Source organism: Meles meles, chromosome 21, assembly GCF_922984935.1.
Source record: "Meles meles chromosome 21, mMelMel3.1 paternal haplotype, whole genome shotgun sequence".
In the NCBI taxonomy this organism is placed as follows: domain Eukaryota; kingdom Metazoa; phylum Chordata; class Mammalia; order Carnivora; family Mustelidae; genus Meles; species Meles meles.
Window position 1 is genome coordinate 41,386,175 of NC_060086.1, and position 16,962 is coordinate 41,403,136.

Genomic DNA, 16,962 nt, shown 5'->3' on the forward strand with positions numbered 1-16,962 from the left:
TTATTTATTTATCTGACAGAGAGAGGGACAGAGCACAACCAGGGGGAAAAGCAGAGGGAGAGGGAAAAGCGGGCTCCCCACAGAGCAGGGAGCCCACTGCAAGGCTCGATCCCAGGACCCCAGGATTATGACCTGAGGCAAAGGCTGATGCTCAACCCACTGAGCCACCCAGGCACCCCTAGGCAAAGACTTTAATAAAAGAGCAGTCTTAACTATTCCATTCACAGTAACGTCAAAAAGATTAAAATGCTTGGGAATAAACAACAAAGGAGGCAAAAGACCTACACTAAAAAGTACCTATCACCGCAGAAAGGAATTAAAGAAGGTATATATAGATGCAAAGACATTGTTTCTTCATGGACTAGAAGACTTAAGATGCTACTACTAACCAAAGTGACCTACAGATTCATGCAATCCCTACCACAATCTCAATAATCCTTCTTACAGAAACAGAAAAAAACTATCTTAAAATTCATATGGAATCTCAAGGGACCCCTAAAGAGCCAAAAACAATTTTGAAAAAGAAAAATAAAGGTCTCACACTTCCCAATTGTGAAACTTAGTACAAAGCTACAGTAATCAAAACCATGTAATATGAGCCTACAGATATATAGACCAACGGAATAGAAAAGAGAGTCCAGGAACAATCCCCTGCCTGTGAAGTCAAATTATGTTCTACACTTTATCGTAGGTATGTCTGCATAGGAAAAAGCATAGCATATACAAGGTTCAGTACTATCTGTGATTTCAGACACCCAGTGGGGCTCTTGAAATGTATCCCCGGCAAATAAGGGAGAACCCATACATACTAGGCAATGGGATCCCTGGCTTCCAGTCCCACACGCAAGGAGCTTGGAAGTTGCCACCCCATCCCAACAAGTAGCAAAAAAATTGAGCTGACTAAAAATCAGTTCTTCTTGAATCCATGAGAGAGGAGGACACAGGCCAAATTGCCGCCCACAAGGTTGGAGGGACAAATAGATGAATTCAGGAATCTTAAACGCATATGACTAAGAGAAAGAAGCCAATCTGAAAAGGTTACATGCTAAATGATCCAAACTATGTATGTGGAAAAGGCTAAACTATGGAGACACAGTAAAAAGACTGGTGGTTGTTGGTGGTTCAAAGAAGGAGGGATGGATGCACAGGTCGAGGACAGGAGATTTTTAGGGCATTTTTAGGCCCTACTCTTTTAGGGCATTCTTAAGTACTCTGTATGAATCTGTAATGATGGACATTTATCATTATACATTTGTCAAAACCCACAGAATGTAAAACTAGAGCGAACCCTAACATAACCTATTGACATTTCATTCTTTTAAATTTTATTTTTAAGCAATCTCTACACCCAACATAGGGCTCAAACTCACAAACAACCCCAAGATGAAAGGTCACACGCTCTACTGACTGGACCAGGGAAGCCCTCCTTGGAATTTAGTTAATAATAATGCATCAATAGTGGCTCATCAACTCTAACAAACATAGCACACTCACGTGGAATATTAAAATTACAGGAAAATGTGATAGGGGAGAGGAGAGAGGGTAATTGGAAACTTTGTGCTTTCAAGTTAATTTCTCAATAAACTCTAAAAAATAGTCTATTCGTTTTTCAAAACTAAAATGAGGGTAAGACTGACTTCTGGCATGACAACATGAAGAGTTTCACTGACCTGCTCCCCCCAAAAACTGATGAAAGCCATAAAAACATAATCCTCTAAAGTGTCTGGAAATGGTCCTAAGAGAAAACAGCAACAAAGAGTATCCATGGAAATTCAAAATGTGATAAGAAAGGCATGAGTCTGGGGCGCCTGGGTGGCTCAGTGGGTTAAAGCTTCTGCCTTTGGCTCAGGTCATCATCCCAGGGTCCTAGGATCAAGCCCCACGTCAGGCTCTCTGCTCAGCAGGCTCTCTGCTCAGCTCTCTTTGCTCCTCTCCTCTCTCTGCCCGCCTCTCTGCCTACTTGTGATCTCTATCTGTCAAATAAATAAATAAAATCTTTAAAAAAAAAGAAAGAAAGGCATGAGTCTGAGGTATTTAAACCAAGACTGCTCTCTTCCTCCCCCAACCCCATTCAGCAGCAAGTGGAGACCCCACTCCCTCTCCAGACTGCTGCCATCAAGAACACAGCACCCAGCCAGAGGGGCTCTCTTCCCTGGAAGAGCAGGACCCCAGAGTTTTAATCGGCCCCAGCAGCCTGTTCCTGAAGCTAAGTCTCAGAGGAAGGGTAAAAGGTAGAGGGAATCCCTTCTTCTGTCCAGTCCCTAACTCAGGAAGGGAGGCTCTATCTAGGGCAGGATGACCTGAGAGTACTGGGGTCTGATCACCTCTGTCTCAACCTGTGATCTGCTAGATCCATGCCAGGAGAAGCTGAGTGGACCTCAGGTTGCTGCCTCCCCTCCACCCCAGCCCAGAACTGAGAGTGGGGTGTCACTCAAAAGAAAAGCTTACCACTGGCCTACCCAGCTCCACAATTCTGGCTTAGAGATTTTTTACCTAGGACAGAAACAGGCCAGGAAGCATCAGATCCTAAATTGCTCCTCAGAGGCTGACATCATTCACAGCAGAGGGCGAGGACGTTCAAGCCCCAAGGGGCTCTCAAGAACAGTGGAGGTTATGATAACAGGTAGCTGGGAGGAGATTCAAGACACAGGCTAAACCACAGGCCGGGGAGCTCACAGGAGAGAACAGGGAAATAACACAAGATGGGAGGAGCTGTCCTGGGGTCAGAAGAAATGGCAAACACTGACTTCAGAAACTATTCCTTCAATGGAACCAGAACTTAACAGGATTAGTTTATAGAGAGACTTACGGATCCTAACTGCACTCAGGCCACTGGTACACAGTAGCAACAACATGCCCAGTGAACTAAACAACACAGGTACACAAGACAGAAATGGGTCTTAGGGGAGGAAAGCGCCAATACAGCCATCATGGGACAAGCTGAATTCGCTTTCAATGAGGAGCAGCAGTAAGAGGAAAACAACTTACTAACTATTAGCAGATTAGAGAAAGTTCTCTTGCAAGAGGAAAGCAGAGGATGGGAGTACGCCTGGAAAGATGAGGCTTTACTGAAATGAGTCAGGCCAACCCAGCAAATAATGTGAAATACTCCAAGAACCACCACTGGGAAAGGGCTTGTGCTCTGACCCAACAAAGACTCTTGACTATTTTAATACAGATGGAGGCTCAGAGGCCATGGGGCAATGGCTTTCCATCCAGGCTGCTGAGGCTCGGGGCACATCTATGGGAATCCTGGGGCCCTCAAAACCCATGGGAGTTCTCTAGGGGCAACTGTAACTTACACTGATGCACTGTGACTGCCCTCATTCCAGAATAGGTCAGAATAAGATGTATCCTGTAGTACAACTAGCAGGTCTAAGAAATCTTCTACCTGGCACTTGGGTCCTCCCTGTGGAGGGAGGTGAGCCCTGTTACATAACACACAATGGAGACCAGTCTCAGTACAAGTCAATGAGCTGGGATGGGGTAGCTGGTTTTGTTCCCAATTACCTTGGAATCCGGAATAACCAAGTCATGGTCAGTTATAATAATGCATGCTCATGATAATACCTAGCATACAGGCAAGGGTCAATTTTGTTGGGAAGACAAAGCAAACACCTCTGCAATTCATACTGATCTGTTCTATAAAGAAAGTGAAATGTTCTGTGATCACACTTCAATATGGTGCAATACCTGTGTCGTTGCGAAGATTCAACTAACCTCAAGTAAGCAGTCATGGTAGTGCAGAGAGTAAAGACCACACTTCTTGGGAGACTGAGCTAAAGCCTCCTCAGGGATAGCTGGCCTGAGGAAGAACTGGATCTAGGTAACCTTCAGCTGATTTCTATACTAAACAGTGCTGCACAAGCTTATCATAAAGTACAAAGAGCAAAAATTCAACATAAAACCTGCTTTGTTTTTAGTTCTTCCATAAGCCACATCACTCAACCTTTTCACAAACGTAGGGGTTCCATGAATACAGGCTGGCCTGACTAAACACAAAAATCAGGGGCGCCTGGGTGGCTCAGTGGGTTAAATCCTCTGCCTTCGGCTCAGGTCATGATCCCAGGGTCCTGGGATAGAGCCCCGCATCAAGTTCTCTGCTCAGCAGGGAGTGGGCTTCCTCCTCTCTCTCTGCCTGTCTCTCTGCCTACTTGAGATCTCTGTCTGTCAAATAAATAAATAAAATCTTAAAAAAAAAAATTTAAAAATCACCTTCCCTTCTTTAAACTACTTATTACAAGAAATATTGTCAATGAAAGAACACAGCTGGCAAATATCCTAAACATTTCTAACTATTCATTTACCCCCTACCCTGTTCTCTGTACCTAAGGGACAGCTTGAGACTCTCTGAGCACACACAGGAGACCTGGCCGAACCAAAGTGACAGCTTTGGCGGAACAGCGTTTTTTGATCAAAGAGCACTGTGATTAGCTGGCTGACCTCCTCACCTGGCACGTCAGCCCTTACTGCCGTTTAACGGAGCAAGTACTGAGAGCAGGAGTTTCAGGGTGAAGAGCACCACATCCAGGACTGCCTCCTGTGGCCCAGGGACCCCGAGGGATAGCTGAAGCCGTCACGGATGGTGGCACTCAAGGTGTGACTAAATCACACCTCTTTCGGGGGCTCCTTTGTTTTCCTTCTCATCTACTCTTCCTTTTCTGTGTCACACTTAATAGGGACCTTCCTTAGCCCAATAGGTGTCATAAAAATAGCCACACCACCTACGGTACAATCTCAGAAGGGACACTTAGCCATACCCCTCAGTGACAGATGACTCTTGTTCCTGACCCCAGCTTCAGACCCCACTGGGGACACAAGTGGAGAAACTTGCAGAACACATCAATGGTGGAAACTCATTTCAGCACTTCAGGATACAGGGCTACTGGGAGATAGGACACGTCTTCTCTGGACGTGTCTGCCCTGGGTTGGCGGGGACAGAGGGAAGCAACAGTTAGAGGAGATTCCTGATCTCTATACCTCCGGGTCTCAGAAGGTATGGGGAGTTGAGAACACTGAACCCTCTCCAACTTCAAGTAAGCGGCATCAACAGGCCCTGAGTGATGATACCAGGCTCTCAGCAGGACAGTGTTCTCACTCTTCCACTTTTGAATGTATCTCATGCACCATCGGGTCCCTTTCAAGAAGCAAGGCTAGAAGCAGAAGAGCCTCCTGGGTCCTTCCACTCTGCTCTTTGAGCAAGTGGGCAAGAGCCCAGGAGGGGAGACAATTCCACTGGCCCATGTGAGCAAGGAGTGCCCACTGCAGTGTTGTTTATAACAGCAGAAAACAAACACACACACACCCAAGTGCCACCTACAGAGACTGACAGTAGAACTAAGGAGCTACCTTGGGCCCATTCCCAGCCAGCCCAGGGGCACAGCCACTCATCACATTCACAGAGGGGCAGCGGCAGGAGGTCACCAGATAAACATCCCTCTCCTGCTGCTGCCCTCCCCCCCAACACTCCGTATCACCTCCCCAAGTATTTATGAGACAACAAACTGTGCATGATGCTAGGTTCTGTACACATCTCCCATAAGATGTGCAGTTAGGGAAATAAAAGCATTAATCACTTGTGTTACTTAAGAGAAAAGGCAAATGTATCTTTGGGAAAGGCAAAGACAGTATTTGACTGAGGTGAATGTAAAGTACTGATAAGAATCCCATAAGCAGACGGTGTGAAGAGTATCAGACTTCACTCTGGAGGATGAAGGATTAGTGTTAGTGGATCTGAATACAGAGAGGGAATTCAATTATAGCCCGGCGGAAGTGACTGCCAGATGTCTCAGTAAAGTTTAGAAAGGCTAAACTATTACAGAGGAAATGCCAAAACGTAGCCGAAGATCAATCTTAAAAGACAAGGTTTGTTGTTTTTTTTTTTGTTGTTTTTTTTTTTTAATTTATTTGACAGAGAGAGATCACAAGTAGGCAGAGAGGCAGGCAGAGAGAGAGAAGGAAGCAGGCCTGCTGCGGAGCAGAGATCCCGATGCGGGGCTCGATCCCAGGACCCTGAGATCATGACCTGAGCCGAAGGCAGCGGCTTAATCCACTGAGCCACCCAGGCGCCCAAAAGACAAGGTTTTAATGAGAATCTTCTACAGGGCTGCATGGGTGGCTCGGTAGATTAAGTGGCTGCCCTTGGCTCAGGTCATGATCCCAGGGTTCTGGGATCAAGCCCTAGGTCAAGCTCCCTGCTCAGCAGGTAGTCTGCTTGTCCATCTCCCTCTGTCCCTCCTCCTCTCTCTCTCTCTTTTTCAAATAAATAAAATCTTTAAAAAACCCACAAACCCCATAGTCCTGAACTTAAACAGAAATAGCAGGGCGGGGGGGGGGGGGGAACGCGTCTGGGTGGCTCAGTGGGTTAAAGCCTCTGCCTTCGGCTCACGTCATGATCTCAGGGTCCTGGGATCAAGCCCCGCAACGGGTTCTCTGCTCAGCAGGGAGCCTGCCTGCTTCCTCCTCTCTCTCTCCCTGCCTCTCTGCCTACTTATGATCTGTCTGAAAATAAACAAATAAAAAATCTCTAAAATATGACCAAAATATTTAAAAAAAAAAAAAAAAGAAATCGCGGGGGCAGGGGGGCGGGGAGCTCAGTCGGTTGAGCGTCCTACTCCTGGTTTTGGCTTAGATCAAATTCTCCCAGGGGCGCCTGGGTGGCTCAGTGGGTTGAGCCTCTGCCTTCCGCTCAGGTCATGATCTCAGGGTCCTGGGACTGAGACCTGTATCGGGCTCTCTGCTCGGCGGAAAGTCTGCTTCCCCCCTCTCTCTGCCTGCCGCTCTGCCTACTTGTGATCTCTCTGTCGAATACATAAATAAATAAATAAAATCTTTAAAAAGAAAAAATTCTCCTGGGTTCTGAGATCGAGCCCCATGTCAGGCTCTGGGCTCAGTGTGGAACTGGCTTCAAATTCTCTCTCCAGCTCTCTCTCTCTGATAAGAATCCCATGAGCAGACAGTGTGAAGAGAATCAGACTTCACTCTGGAGGATGAAGGATTAGTGTTAGTAGATCTGAATACAGAGAGAGAACTCAATTATAGCCCGGCAGAAGTGACTGCCAGATGCCTCAGTAAAGTTTAGAAAGGTTAAACAGACAACTATTACAGAGGAAATGCCAAAACGTAGCCAAAGATCGATCTTTTATTTATTTATTAAATAAAATCATTTATTTATTTATTTATTTATTTATTTATTTATTTATTTATTTATTTATTTATTTATTTATTTATTTATTGGACAGAGATTACAAGTAGGCAGAGAGGCAAGCAGAGAGAGAGGGTGGAGAAGCAGGCTCCCTGCTGTGCAGAGAGCCCGACCCCAGGACCCTGAGATCATGACCCGAGCCAAAGGCAGAGGCTTAATCCACTGAGCCACCCAGGCGCCCCAATAAATAAAATCTTAAAAAAAAAACCCAGAAATACTAGGAACTCAAAATGTTTTCTCTGAAATATATATACTTCCTAGCTCTGTTCACTGACAAGGCTGGAAACAATGGCCATCCTGGTACCAAAGAGCATTCCTAGTACCAAGATTATGATCCTGAAACACCATTTCCCACTAAAAGAAACCCAAGTTTCCTCGAGAAATTGTTGATCCCAAGTCTGGGTGCAGGAAATGAACTTGGAATACCCTGACATACCAATGGAGAAGTTCAGAACGTGCCATCTCAAAATAAGCTGCTTTGGCATATTGACTATTTTAAGTTAAAGGCACTTGAAATCAGCAAATGTAACAAAAACACTCCAACCTTCCTTCTTTTTCTTAAAAGCAGATGTAATTCCCATATAAGAGGAGTCCTCTTAGTACGAGGAGAGTAGCATTCTTATCATCAAGGACAAAGTTGAGACAGAGACTTCTATAAACAGACCTTGTTAAAAATAATTATGTTCTTTATCTTCCTCACCATATACTTTTGTCACTTTTTCACAAGCGCTTCTTCATTCAACCTAATAAAAAAGCAAGTAAGTTTCATTTCTTTGGGTCTTCATTCCTCATGAAGGCTCCTGTGTCATTTAAAATTTGTGTTACATGGGCGCCTGGCTGAGTCAGTCGGTGATGGGTCTGCCTTCGGCTCAGGTCCCGATCCCAGGGTCCTGGGGTGGAGCCCCATGTCTGGCTCCCTGCTCAGCGGGGAGTCTGCTTCTTCCTCTGCCTCTCCCTCCCACTCATGCCCACACTCTAATATATAAAAATTTTAAAATAAAGTAAAATAAAATTTGTGTTACAAAAACATGTATGCCTTTCTCCTGCCGATGCGTTTTATGTTGATTTAATTCTCAGGCCCAGCCAATAGAACCCTAAGAGGATAGAAGTGAAATTTTGCTTCCCCTTAACCAGATATCAAGGAAACTCTCAATAATTGTTAGGATGGTGTCAAAAAGGACTCAGGAACCAAGGTAGAGGTTCTCACTGACCAAAGATGAATGAGATTAATTGGGCTTCAATAAGAACAGTAACTTTAATTAATTGAAACCCTGAATAATTAAAATTCATGAGTTGATATTTTATTTTCAAGGAACATGCATACACGGGGCGGGGGTAGAGGGTGAGACAAGCAGACTCCCCACCAAGTGCGGAGCCTGATGCAGGTCCAATCCCACCACCCCAAGATCACCACCCAAGCTAGTATCAAGAGTCGGAGGCTCAACCAAATGCACCACCGAGGCACCCTGATTATGATACAGTAAAAAACCTGGGCACCTGGTTTTTTAAGTGGCTAAGTCAGTTAAGTATCTGCCTTTGGCTCAAGTCATGATCACAGGGTCCTGGGATTGAGTCCCACATCAGGCTCCTGGCTCAGTGGGGAGTCTGCTTCTCCCTCTGCTCCTCCCACACTACTGTGTTCACTTGCTCGCTCTCTCTCACAAAAATAACCTAAAAAAAAAAAAAAATCTTAAAAAAAAAAAACAAAACTAACTGGTCACCTTCTAAGGATGAAAGAGAACTAATTCATTTCTTTGAAAACTAGATAGGGGCACCTGGGTGGCTCAGTGGGTTAAAGCCTCTGCCTTCCGCTCAGGTCATGATCCCAGGTTTCTGGGATCCAGCCCGGCATCAGGATCTCTGCTCAGCAGGGAGCCTGCTTCCCTTCCTCTCTCTCTCTGCCTGCCTCTCTGCATACTTGTGATCTCTGTCTATTAAATAAATAAATAAAATCTTAAAAAGAAAAACTAGATAAAGGAATCAAAGATTTATCCTCCCTTTCCTATATGACCTACACCTCAGACTAACCAACCAGTACGAAATGGGAAGTCTGTCCTCATAAAATGATTCCAGCTAGTACGTGAAAACAAAATTCTAATTAGAATATCACTAATTATGCAATCTCCAATAAATAGTTCTAGCCACTGAGCATTGGTGGCTCTTCTTTTTCAAAAAGCCAACACCCAGACATTATATGCCTCCCAACAAATGAATACAACACTATCTATAATTCTTGCCAAAGGAATAAATCCTAGCCTGATAAAGCCTCTTTGGTCCAGGTTATAAATATACAGGAATTAGAGAGGGCATATGGACATGCCGAACCATAATGCAAATATAATAAGAAAAATCCAAACTGAAAAACTCTACAAATCAACCTGCCAATGTCCTTCAGCAAATATATTATAAGGAAAATATGATGATTGAGGGAAAACATGTAGGTAAGAGATTTAAAAGGCATGTTATTTTTTTTAATGGATGAGACTAAAACTAAGGGGACTAAGGCAGGGTACTGGTAAGAATATTCCAAGTATAATGGCCACAAGCTGCATAAAGATGTGGAGAAGAAAAGACAATGGGGTCAATGGACTACAAGTTCCTATCAAGGTTAGAGAAAAAATGTAAAAACAGCCAATCCCCCAAATGTAAACTCCAGGTTCCATGGGATTTGGGGAAGGAAGATAATTTGGTGAGATGGTCAGTCTGCATTTAGACACATCTGGGCTAAGTACGGGATCTGCTTTGTTAGCTTTGTGACCTTTGGCAAATTACTTACCATAAGCCAATTTTCTCATTTATAAATTAATACAATAATATTTATCTCGTACAGTTTTTCAGAGGATTAAGGAAGACAACGGATAGAAAAGGCCAAAGAAGGTGCGTAAGACGTAAGTCATAAATGTTCTTTTCTTCCTAGAGGTAAAATTCAGTATTTATTCAGGGCCAAGTTCAGGTTCCAAATTAAAAGTTTCCTTTACTAATGGGGCACCTGGGTGGGCCAGTTTAGTAAGCATCAGACTTAGTTTCAGCTCAGGTGGTGATTTTGGAGCCAGGAGATTGAACCCCATGTACAGCTCCACACTCAGCCCAGAGTCTGCTTGGGATTCTCTCTCTGCCTGCACCTCCCCCACTCTCCCTGTGCATATGCACTATCTCACGTAATCTTCTTTAAAAAATGATAAGTTTCTTGGGACGCCTGGGTGGCTCAGTTGGTTGAACGACTGCCTTCGGCTCAGGTCATGATCCCGGAGTGCCGGGATTGAGTCCCGCATCAGGCTCCCAGCTCCACAGGGAGTCTGCTTCTCTCTCTGACCTTCTCGTCGCTCATGCTCTCTCTCAAATAAATATTTTAAAAAAAAAATGATAAGTTTCTTTTACTAACTATATGGAGATTTTCAATCTCTGAAATGCTTTTACCCAGTTACATGAATGTAACTGAATAATGTGATAAATCATATGTGCAAATGAATATGACGTGATAAATAGGACATATAAATTTGGTGAAAGCCACTCTTATGAATATTCCTTATATTTATAAACAATCTGCTAACTCAATGAAATATTAAGTGGAGCAGTAAAGGAAATTCAAATTTAAAATTACTTAAGACAGGGGCACCTAGCTGCCTCACTTAGTAAAGCACATGACTATCGATCTTGGGATCATGAGTTCAAGCCCTGCATGGGGTATAAAGATTAAATATTTTTAATGGGGTGCCTGGGTGGGTCAGACGGTTGCACAAGCATCTGTCTTCCGCTCAGGTCATGGTCTCTGGGTCCTAGGATCAAGCTCCACGTCAGGCTCCCTTTTCCTTCTCCCCCTGCTTGTGTTCTCTGTCTCTCAAATGAACAAATAAAATCTTTAAAAATGTATTTTTAAAAAAATATTGAAGATAACGCTCTATTTCTTAGGCTGGATGGTAGATACACTGTGTTAATATTCTGTTTATCAATACTCTTTACACTACTTATGTTCTTTGGTATACAATATTTCACAATAAATTGTTAAAAGTGAAGAGACAGCCTTCAGTCTTGAGTGTTTCCTCCTAAGATCTGAGAAAGGATTCTGGTTGCATGAAAGAACTGGCAAATTATTCAAAACAAAAGCTTATACCATTTGTACGGTGTTTATATGGTGTATACATACACCTATATAACCAAAGGTTAATTATACTATTAGTATAATCATTAAAAATAAACAAACACATATTGTAACATGCATTCCACTGGATATACCAAGTCTATACCATGTTTTGTTTATCCATTCATCTCCTGATGGGCACTTGGGTTGTTTCTATCCTTTTGCTATCAGGAGGAGTATAAGTTTTTGTTTAAACAGCTTTTTTCCAGTTCCTTTGGGCAAACACCGAAGAACAGAATTATTGAGTCATACGGTAATTCTATGTTAAACCTACTGAGGAAAGACCCAACTGTTTTTCCACTGCAGCTGCAGCATTATGGCCTTCAAGCAATGTATAAGGTTTCTAATTTCTCCACATCCTTCCCAACACTTACTGAGATTTTGAGGGTTTTTTAATTTTCTTTTTAAGGCTGTCCTAAGGGATGTGAAGTGATATCTCACAGTGGTTTTGATTTGCGTTTCTCTAATGACTAATGATGTTGAGCCTCTTTTCATGTGCTTGTTGGCCACTGGTATCTCTTCTCCAGAGAAATGTCTATTCAAGTCATTTGCCCATTTTCAAAGTGGGTATCGTCTTTTTGTTGCTGAGGAAGAGTTCTTTGTACATTGTGGATATTGGACCCTTATCAGATATAACTTTCCAACGTCCTCTCCTACTCTGTGGGTTGCCCTTTCCATCCCTTGACAGGGCCCTTGGTGCACAAAGTTTACATTTTTATTAAATCTAATTCTTCTCTTCTTTTGTCTTCTGTTCCTAGCTTGTACTTTTATTGTCATCTCTAGAATCCATGATCAAATCAAGATCATGGTTTATTTGTTTTCTCCTAAAAGTTTTATGGTTTTGTTCTTCCTTTTAAGTCTTTAACCCATTTTGAATTAACTTTTGTGTATGCTATAAAGGGTCCAACTTCATTTTTTTCACGTAGTTATTCTGTTGTCCCAGAACCATTCATTCAAAAGATTCTCCTTTCCCCAAGGAACGATCTTGGCATTTTTAAAGAAAGATTATTTATTTGAGAGAGAGAGAGAGAGAGAATGTGTATGAGCAGGGTAAGGGGCGGATTGAGAGGGACAAGAGGACTCCCCGTTAAGCAGGGAGCCCAACACTATGGTTGATGCCAGGACCCTGAAATCCTGACCTGAATCTAAGTCAGAGGTTTAACTGACTGAGCCACCAAGGTACCTCTTGGTATTCTTGTCAATAACCAATTGCCCATGAAAATGTGGGTTTATTTCTGGATTCTTTTTTTTTTTTTTAAGATTTTATTTATTTATTTGACAGACAGATATCACAAGTAGGCAGAGAGGCAGGCAGAGAGAGAGGAGGAAGCAGGCTCCCCGTGGAGCAGAGAGCCCGATGTGGGGCTCGATCCCAGGACCCTGGGATCATGACCTGAGCTGAAGGCAGAGGCTTTAACCCACTGAGCCACCCAGGCGCCCTATTTCTGGATTCTTTAGTCCACTGATATATACAGTCTTAATGGATATACAAGTGGAATATATATAACTGGAATATATATTCCACTTATACTTCCACTTATATATAGTCTAGTCTTAGGCCACTAGTGCAGTCTTCATTACTGCAGCTTCGTAGTAAAATTTCAAAAGAGAAGTGTGCATCCAAACTTGTTCTTTTCAAGACTGTTTTGGCTATTTAGGGTTCTTTGCAATTCCACATGAATTTTAAGATCAGGTTTTCCATTTGAAAAAAAAGGGGGTGGCTATTGGGACTTGGGCTATTAGGATTACACTGAATCTACAGCTCCCTTGGGGGAGTACTGCCATCTTCACAATATTAAGTGGAAGATGACTTAATTTTTTTTTTAAAAGATTTTATTTATTTACTTGACAGACAGAGATCACAAGTAGGCAGAGAGGCAGGCAGAGAGAGTGAGAGGGAAGCAGGCTCCCTGCTGAGCAGAGAGCCCGATGTGGGACTCGATCCCAGGACCCCGAGATCATGACCTGAGCCGAAGGCAGCGGCTTAAACCACTGAGCCACCCAGGCGCCCCGGAAGATGACTTAATTTTAACAACAAAGTTACAAATTCCATTATCGACTTCATTGGGGAAAATGCTGTTTTGCAGCTGAAGCCAATACATCTGCAAGGAATCTCCCCTTACACTCATCTAACAAAATTATTAGAACTACATCACACAAAAGGTAGCAGTGGTAGGCCGGGAGAAATGCAGCATAACCCCGAATGACCTTCTGCACACTGTTGAATGTAAAACTGTCCTTTCATCTGATTTCAACAATTTTAGCAGTGTAGGAAACAGGATTATACAACACTAAATAAAAGTTTGTATGACCAAAGAACTGAGGAGACACACAATTCTCCCTTGTTCAATCTGCTCTCTCCTCAATTCTTGCCAAGACAAATGAGAAGGAGCTGGGCAGGTTTTGGTTTTGTGATTTACAACCAAACCATAGACCTGGGACAAGGACCTTTCACTTCTTCCAGAGAACTGTTTAAAACATTAGTTCAGCGGAAGATGCCCGAAGTTTCAAAAAAGGAAATATTCCAGGAGAGTAAGGAAGTGATAATCAGTATACTCAACTTTTGCCTGTTTCCCCTGGACCCAAAAATTATGTACTCCTGAGGGCTTTGAAAACAGAGCCTCTTCTTGGAATAACACTCCTTACATTGTATCTAAAATTTTCCCTACACTTCTGCAACCATTTTCTCTTTCTGATACTCTGTAGGGTTTATTAAACATAACCTTTTAAGACATTAAATATTCCTTCATTCATTTTAGTGGTTTAGCAGTGCAGGGTCTGCCACAAAGGCTGGCAGTTGACACACGGTATTCCCAATGAAGTAACATGGACGTAATAACATGGTCTCTGGACACATCCCTCAGCTTCGTCACATTAGGCTACTCCTGCCTATTCCAGGGGACCAATGTGACCCTCAGAGCTTCTGCTGGAGGTAAATCACAACAGGGTCCAAGTCAAAGTAGCTCCCATGGGTCACCCTGGGCCAAAGAGAAATCTGCACCAGAACTTTGTTCCTTGAAGGGAGAAACTATGTCTAACTCTAAATCCCAATAACCTCTCACCCAGCTTTTGGCATCTCTTTTACTTAGCCTACAGGATTGGATCAGTAGGTATCAATCACATATAGTGATCATGAGAATCACCTGTGAGACTTTCAAAAGCTACAGGCTGGAAGGCTTGCCCAAGATTTAGTCAGCAGATCAAAGAGTGGTATCCAAACATTTCCAGCTTAACATATTCCACAGGTAATTCAGTTGAGAATCTAGGGTCTAAAGAACACTTCCTTCCCTAAAATATACTTCAAATAACTAATTATCCTTAAAAGAAAAAAAAAAATTCCAGGTTTTTGTTTTTTTTTTTCTTCAGGAGGGAGGGGTTTTTTCCCCTAGCCCGTAAGAGATCTGAGTTCTAAACTGGTTGAGGTTCTGCACTTTCAATTCAACTAGAGAAAAACCAGCACCACCTTTAAAATTGGCCTTCATATCAACCCAGCCATGTGAATCGATCATGTTTTAAAATTTTCTGTATCTGGGCGCCTGGGTGGCTCAGTGGTTTAAGCCTCTGCCTTCGGCTCAGGTCATGATCTCAGGGTCCTGGGATCGAGGCCCGCATAGGGCTCTCTGCTCAGTGGGGAGCCTGTTTCTCCCTCTCTCTCTGCCTGCCTCTCTGCCTATTTGTGACCTCTCTCTCTGTCAAATAAATAAATAAAATATTTTAAAAAAAAAATTTTCTGTATCTTATGATGTTCTGACATCTTAAAAACCTTGCTGGTGGGGAGAGACTGCCCTTCCCAGGGCTAATTCCTAAAGATGGTAATCAACTGACTTGGGAGCAGTCTGTCACATCCCAAACAATCAACTTCTTTAATGCTCACAGACCAAACCAGTATTTTCCGCTCCCTCAATCATCCCAGAGCCAGGGACCAGGCAGCTAGCCGCTATAGCCCAAAGTCCTCCAGAATTATTAAAACTAGCCAGTCCTGAACTGTTTCTTCTGGCCTGCCTTACCTTTCTCAAGGAATAAAGGCTGGGAACTAGGTTTTCCCCGACTCCGGCTCTGCCTCCTGACCAAAACCCTCCCCTGGGGCCCGATGTGGCATGACATACCCTCTTCTATCTGGAAATATAACAAATTCCTCCAGTGGCACTGGCCTGTGTTCTCACCCGGTCACCTCTATAAATTAAAATCCCACGGGTACAAATCAGACACTCCACTCCCACCATGCCTCTGTGCGGCCACGACTCTTGCGCTGTTGACTGAACTAATCCAACTGGAAACCATATTACAACTTAGGTTCCCAAAACCATACAGAAAAAGCTCTTGGGACTCCTGTGAGCTTACTCGCAACTAAATATCGTAGGAACGAGCAATTACATTCTTAGGTATACACCCGAGAAAACTGGAAACACGCAACTCCTGCAACCTTGTGCACAGCGACATTATTCCCAACAGCCAGAAAGTCCACCACCTGATGAGCAGTGCAGAACAGCCACACAAGGGAGTATTATTCAGCCACTCGGAAGGGGAGAACCAGTTCATGCCGCAACAGGGATGGACTTCGAAGACATCGTGGCAAGTACACACCAGACCAAGCGGCCACGTACGGCACACGGCATCTGCAGAAAATGAACGGAACGGGCCAGTCCCCAGCAACGGTGGTTTGTGGGGCCAGCGGGGAGGGAACGCCGGGGGAGGGGGGTATCTGCTCCTGGGCAGAGGGATTTCCATTTGGATTTACGAAACCTTCGGGAATGACACGGTGATGACCGCACAACCTTGCGAATGTACGAAAAACCACCGAATTGTACACTTTTAAGGAGTGAACGCTACGGTGTTCCGACTCGGAAACAAACCCACCTAAAGGTATTCTGGTGCTTCCACAGCCGCGGCTCCTCCCGCGCGCGCGGCCTCAGTGAACCGACCCACGGCGCAGTCCGGACGCTCGGCCGGGGGCTGCGAACGTCCACGCGAACGCCTCCGTACGCCCCCAACGCCCGCTCCGGACCACGCTCACTTCTCCTGAGGGTTACCGCCTTCTCCCAGGGGCTCCCCGGCCTCCAGTCTGGCGTCCACGGGTCCTTCCTCACGTGCGCCGACGTCTCCCGAGCGCCCCCGGTTCGGGGCTCCAAGCACCGCCCGCAGCCACAAGGTCCTCAAGCTGGAGGCCGCGGCGAAGCCCTCCGGCGACACGTGACCGCACGCACCCGCCAGCCCCGACGGCGGCCCGCGGCTCCCTCACGCGGCCACCGCCCCCCGGCCTCCGTACGCCCGCAACCACCTCGGCCAGGAGATTGTTCCGCCCCGACCTGCCGCGCTCGGCGCGTCTCCAAGACCCTCCCTCCGCACGTGCGCTCCGAGGGGTCGTCCCTCCCTCCGCAAACATTTCCTGTGGGCACCGTAGGGGACCCAAACTGCAACTAAATACTGCGGCGGGGCCCTCAACTTACCTTGCCTGGTCCTTCACAGACTTCGTGGAGCGCCGCGAACACCTGAGGCCACCCCGGCCTCGAGCACCGCCCTCAGCAGCGGGCCACCTCGAGCCGTCCGGAAACGCTCTCAGCTGCGCGCCTAGATCGCAGAGGACGACGGGAAGCGGGCCGCTCGGGCCGCTTCGCGCCTG

At 44.9% G+C, this 16,962-nt stretch overlaps 1 protein-coding gene across 2 annotated transcripts in view; it reads right to left on the bottom strand.

Moving 5' to 3' along the window:
- Positions 1-16,901, bottom strand: part of DNASE1 (deoxyribonuclease 1) — a 55,171-nt gene extending 38,270 nt beyond the window's left edge. For both annotated transcript variants that reach the window (XM_045992556.1, XM_045992557.1), the window contains exon 1: positions 16,790-16,901. The gene's annotated coding sequence lies outside the window, so the exon portion shown is untranslated. The remainder of the gene's footprint in view (positions 1-16,789) is intronic.
- Positions 16,902-16,962: the final 61 nt, after the last annotated feature.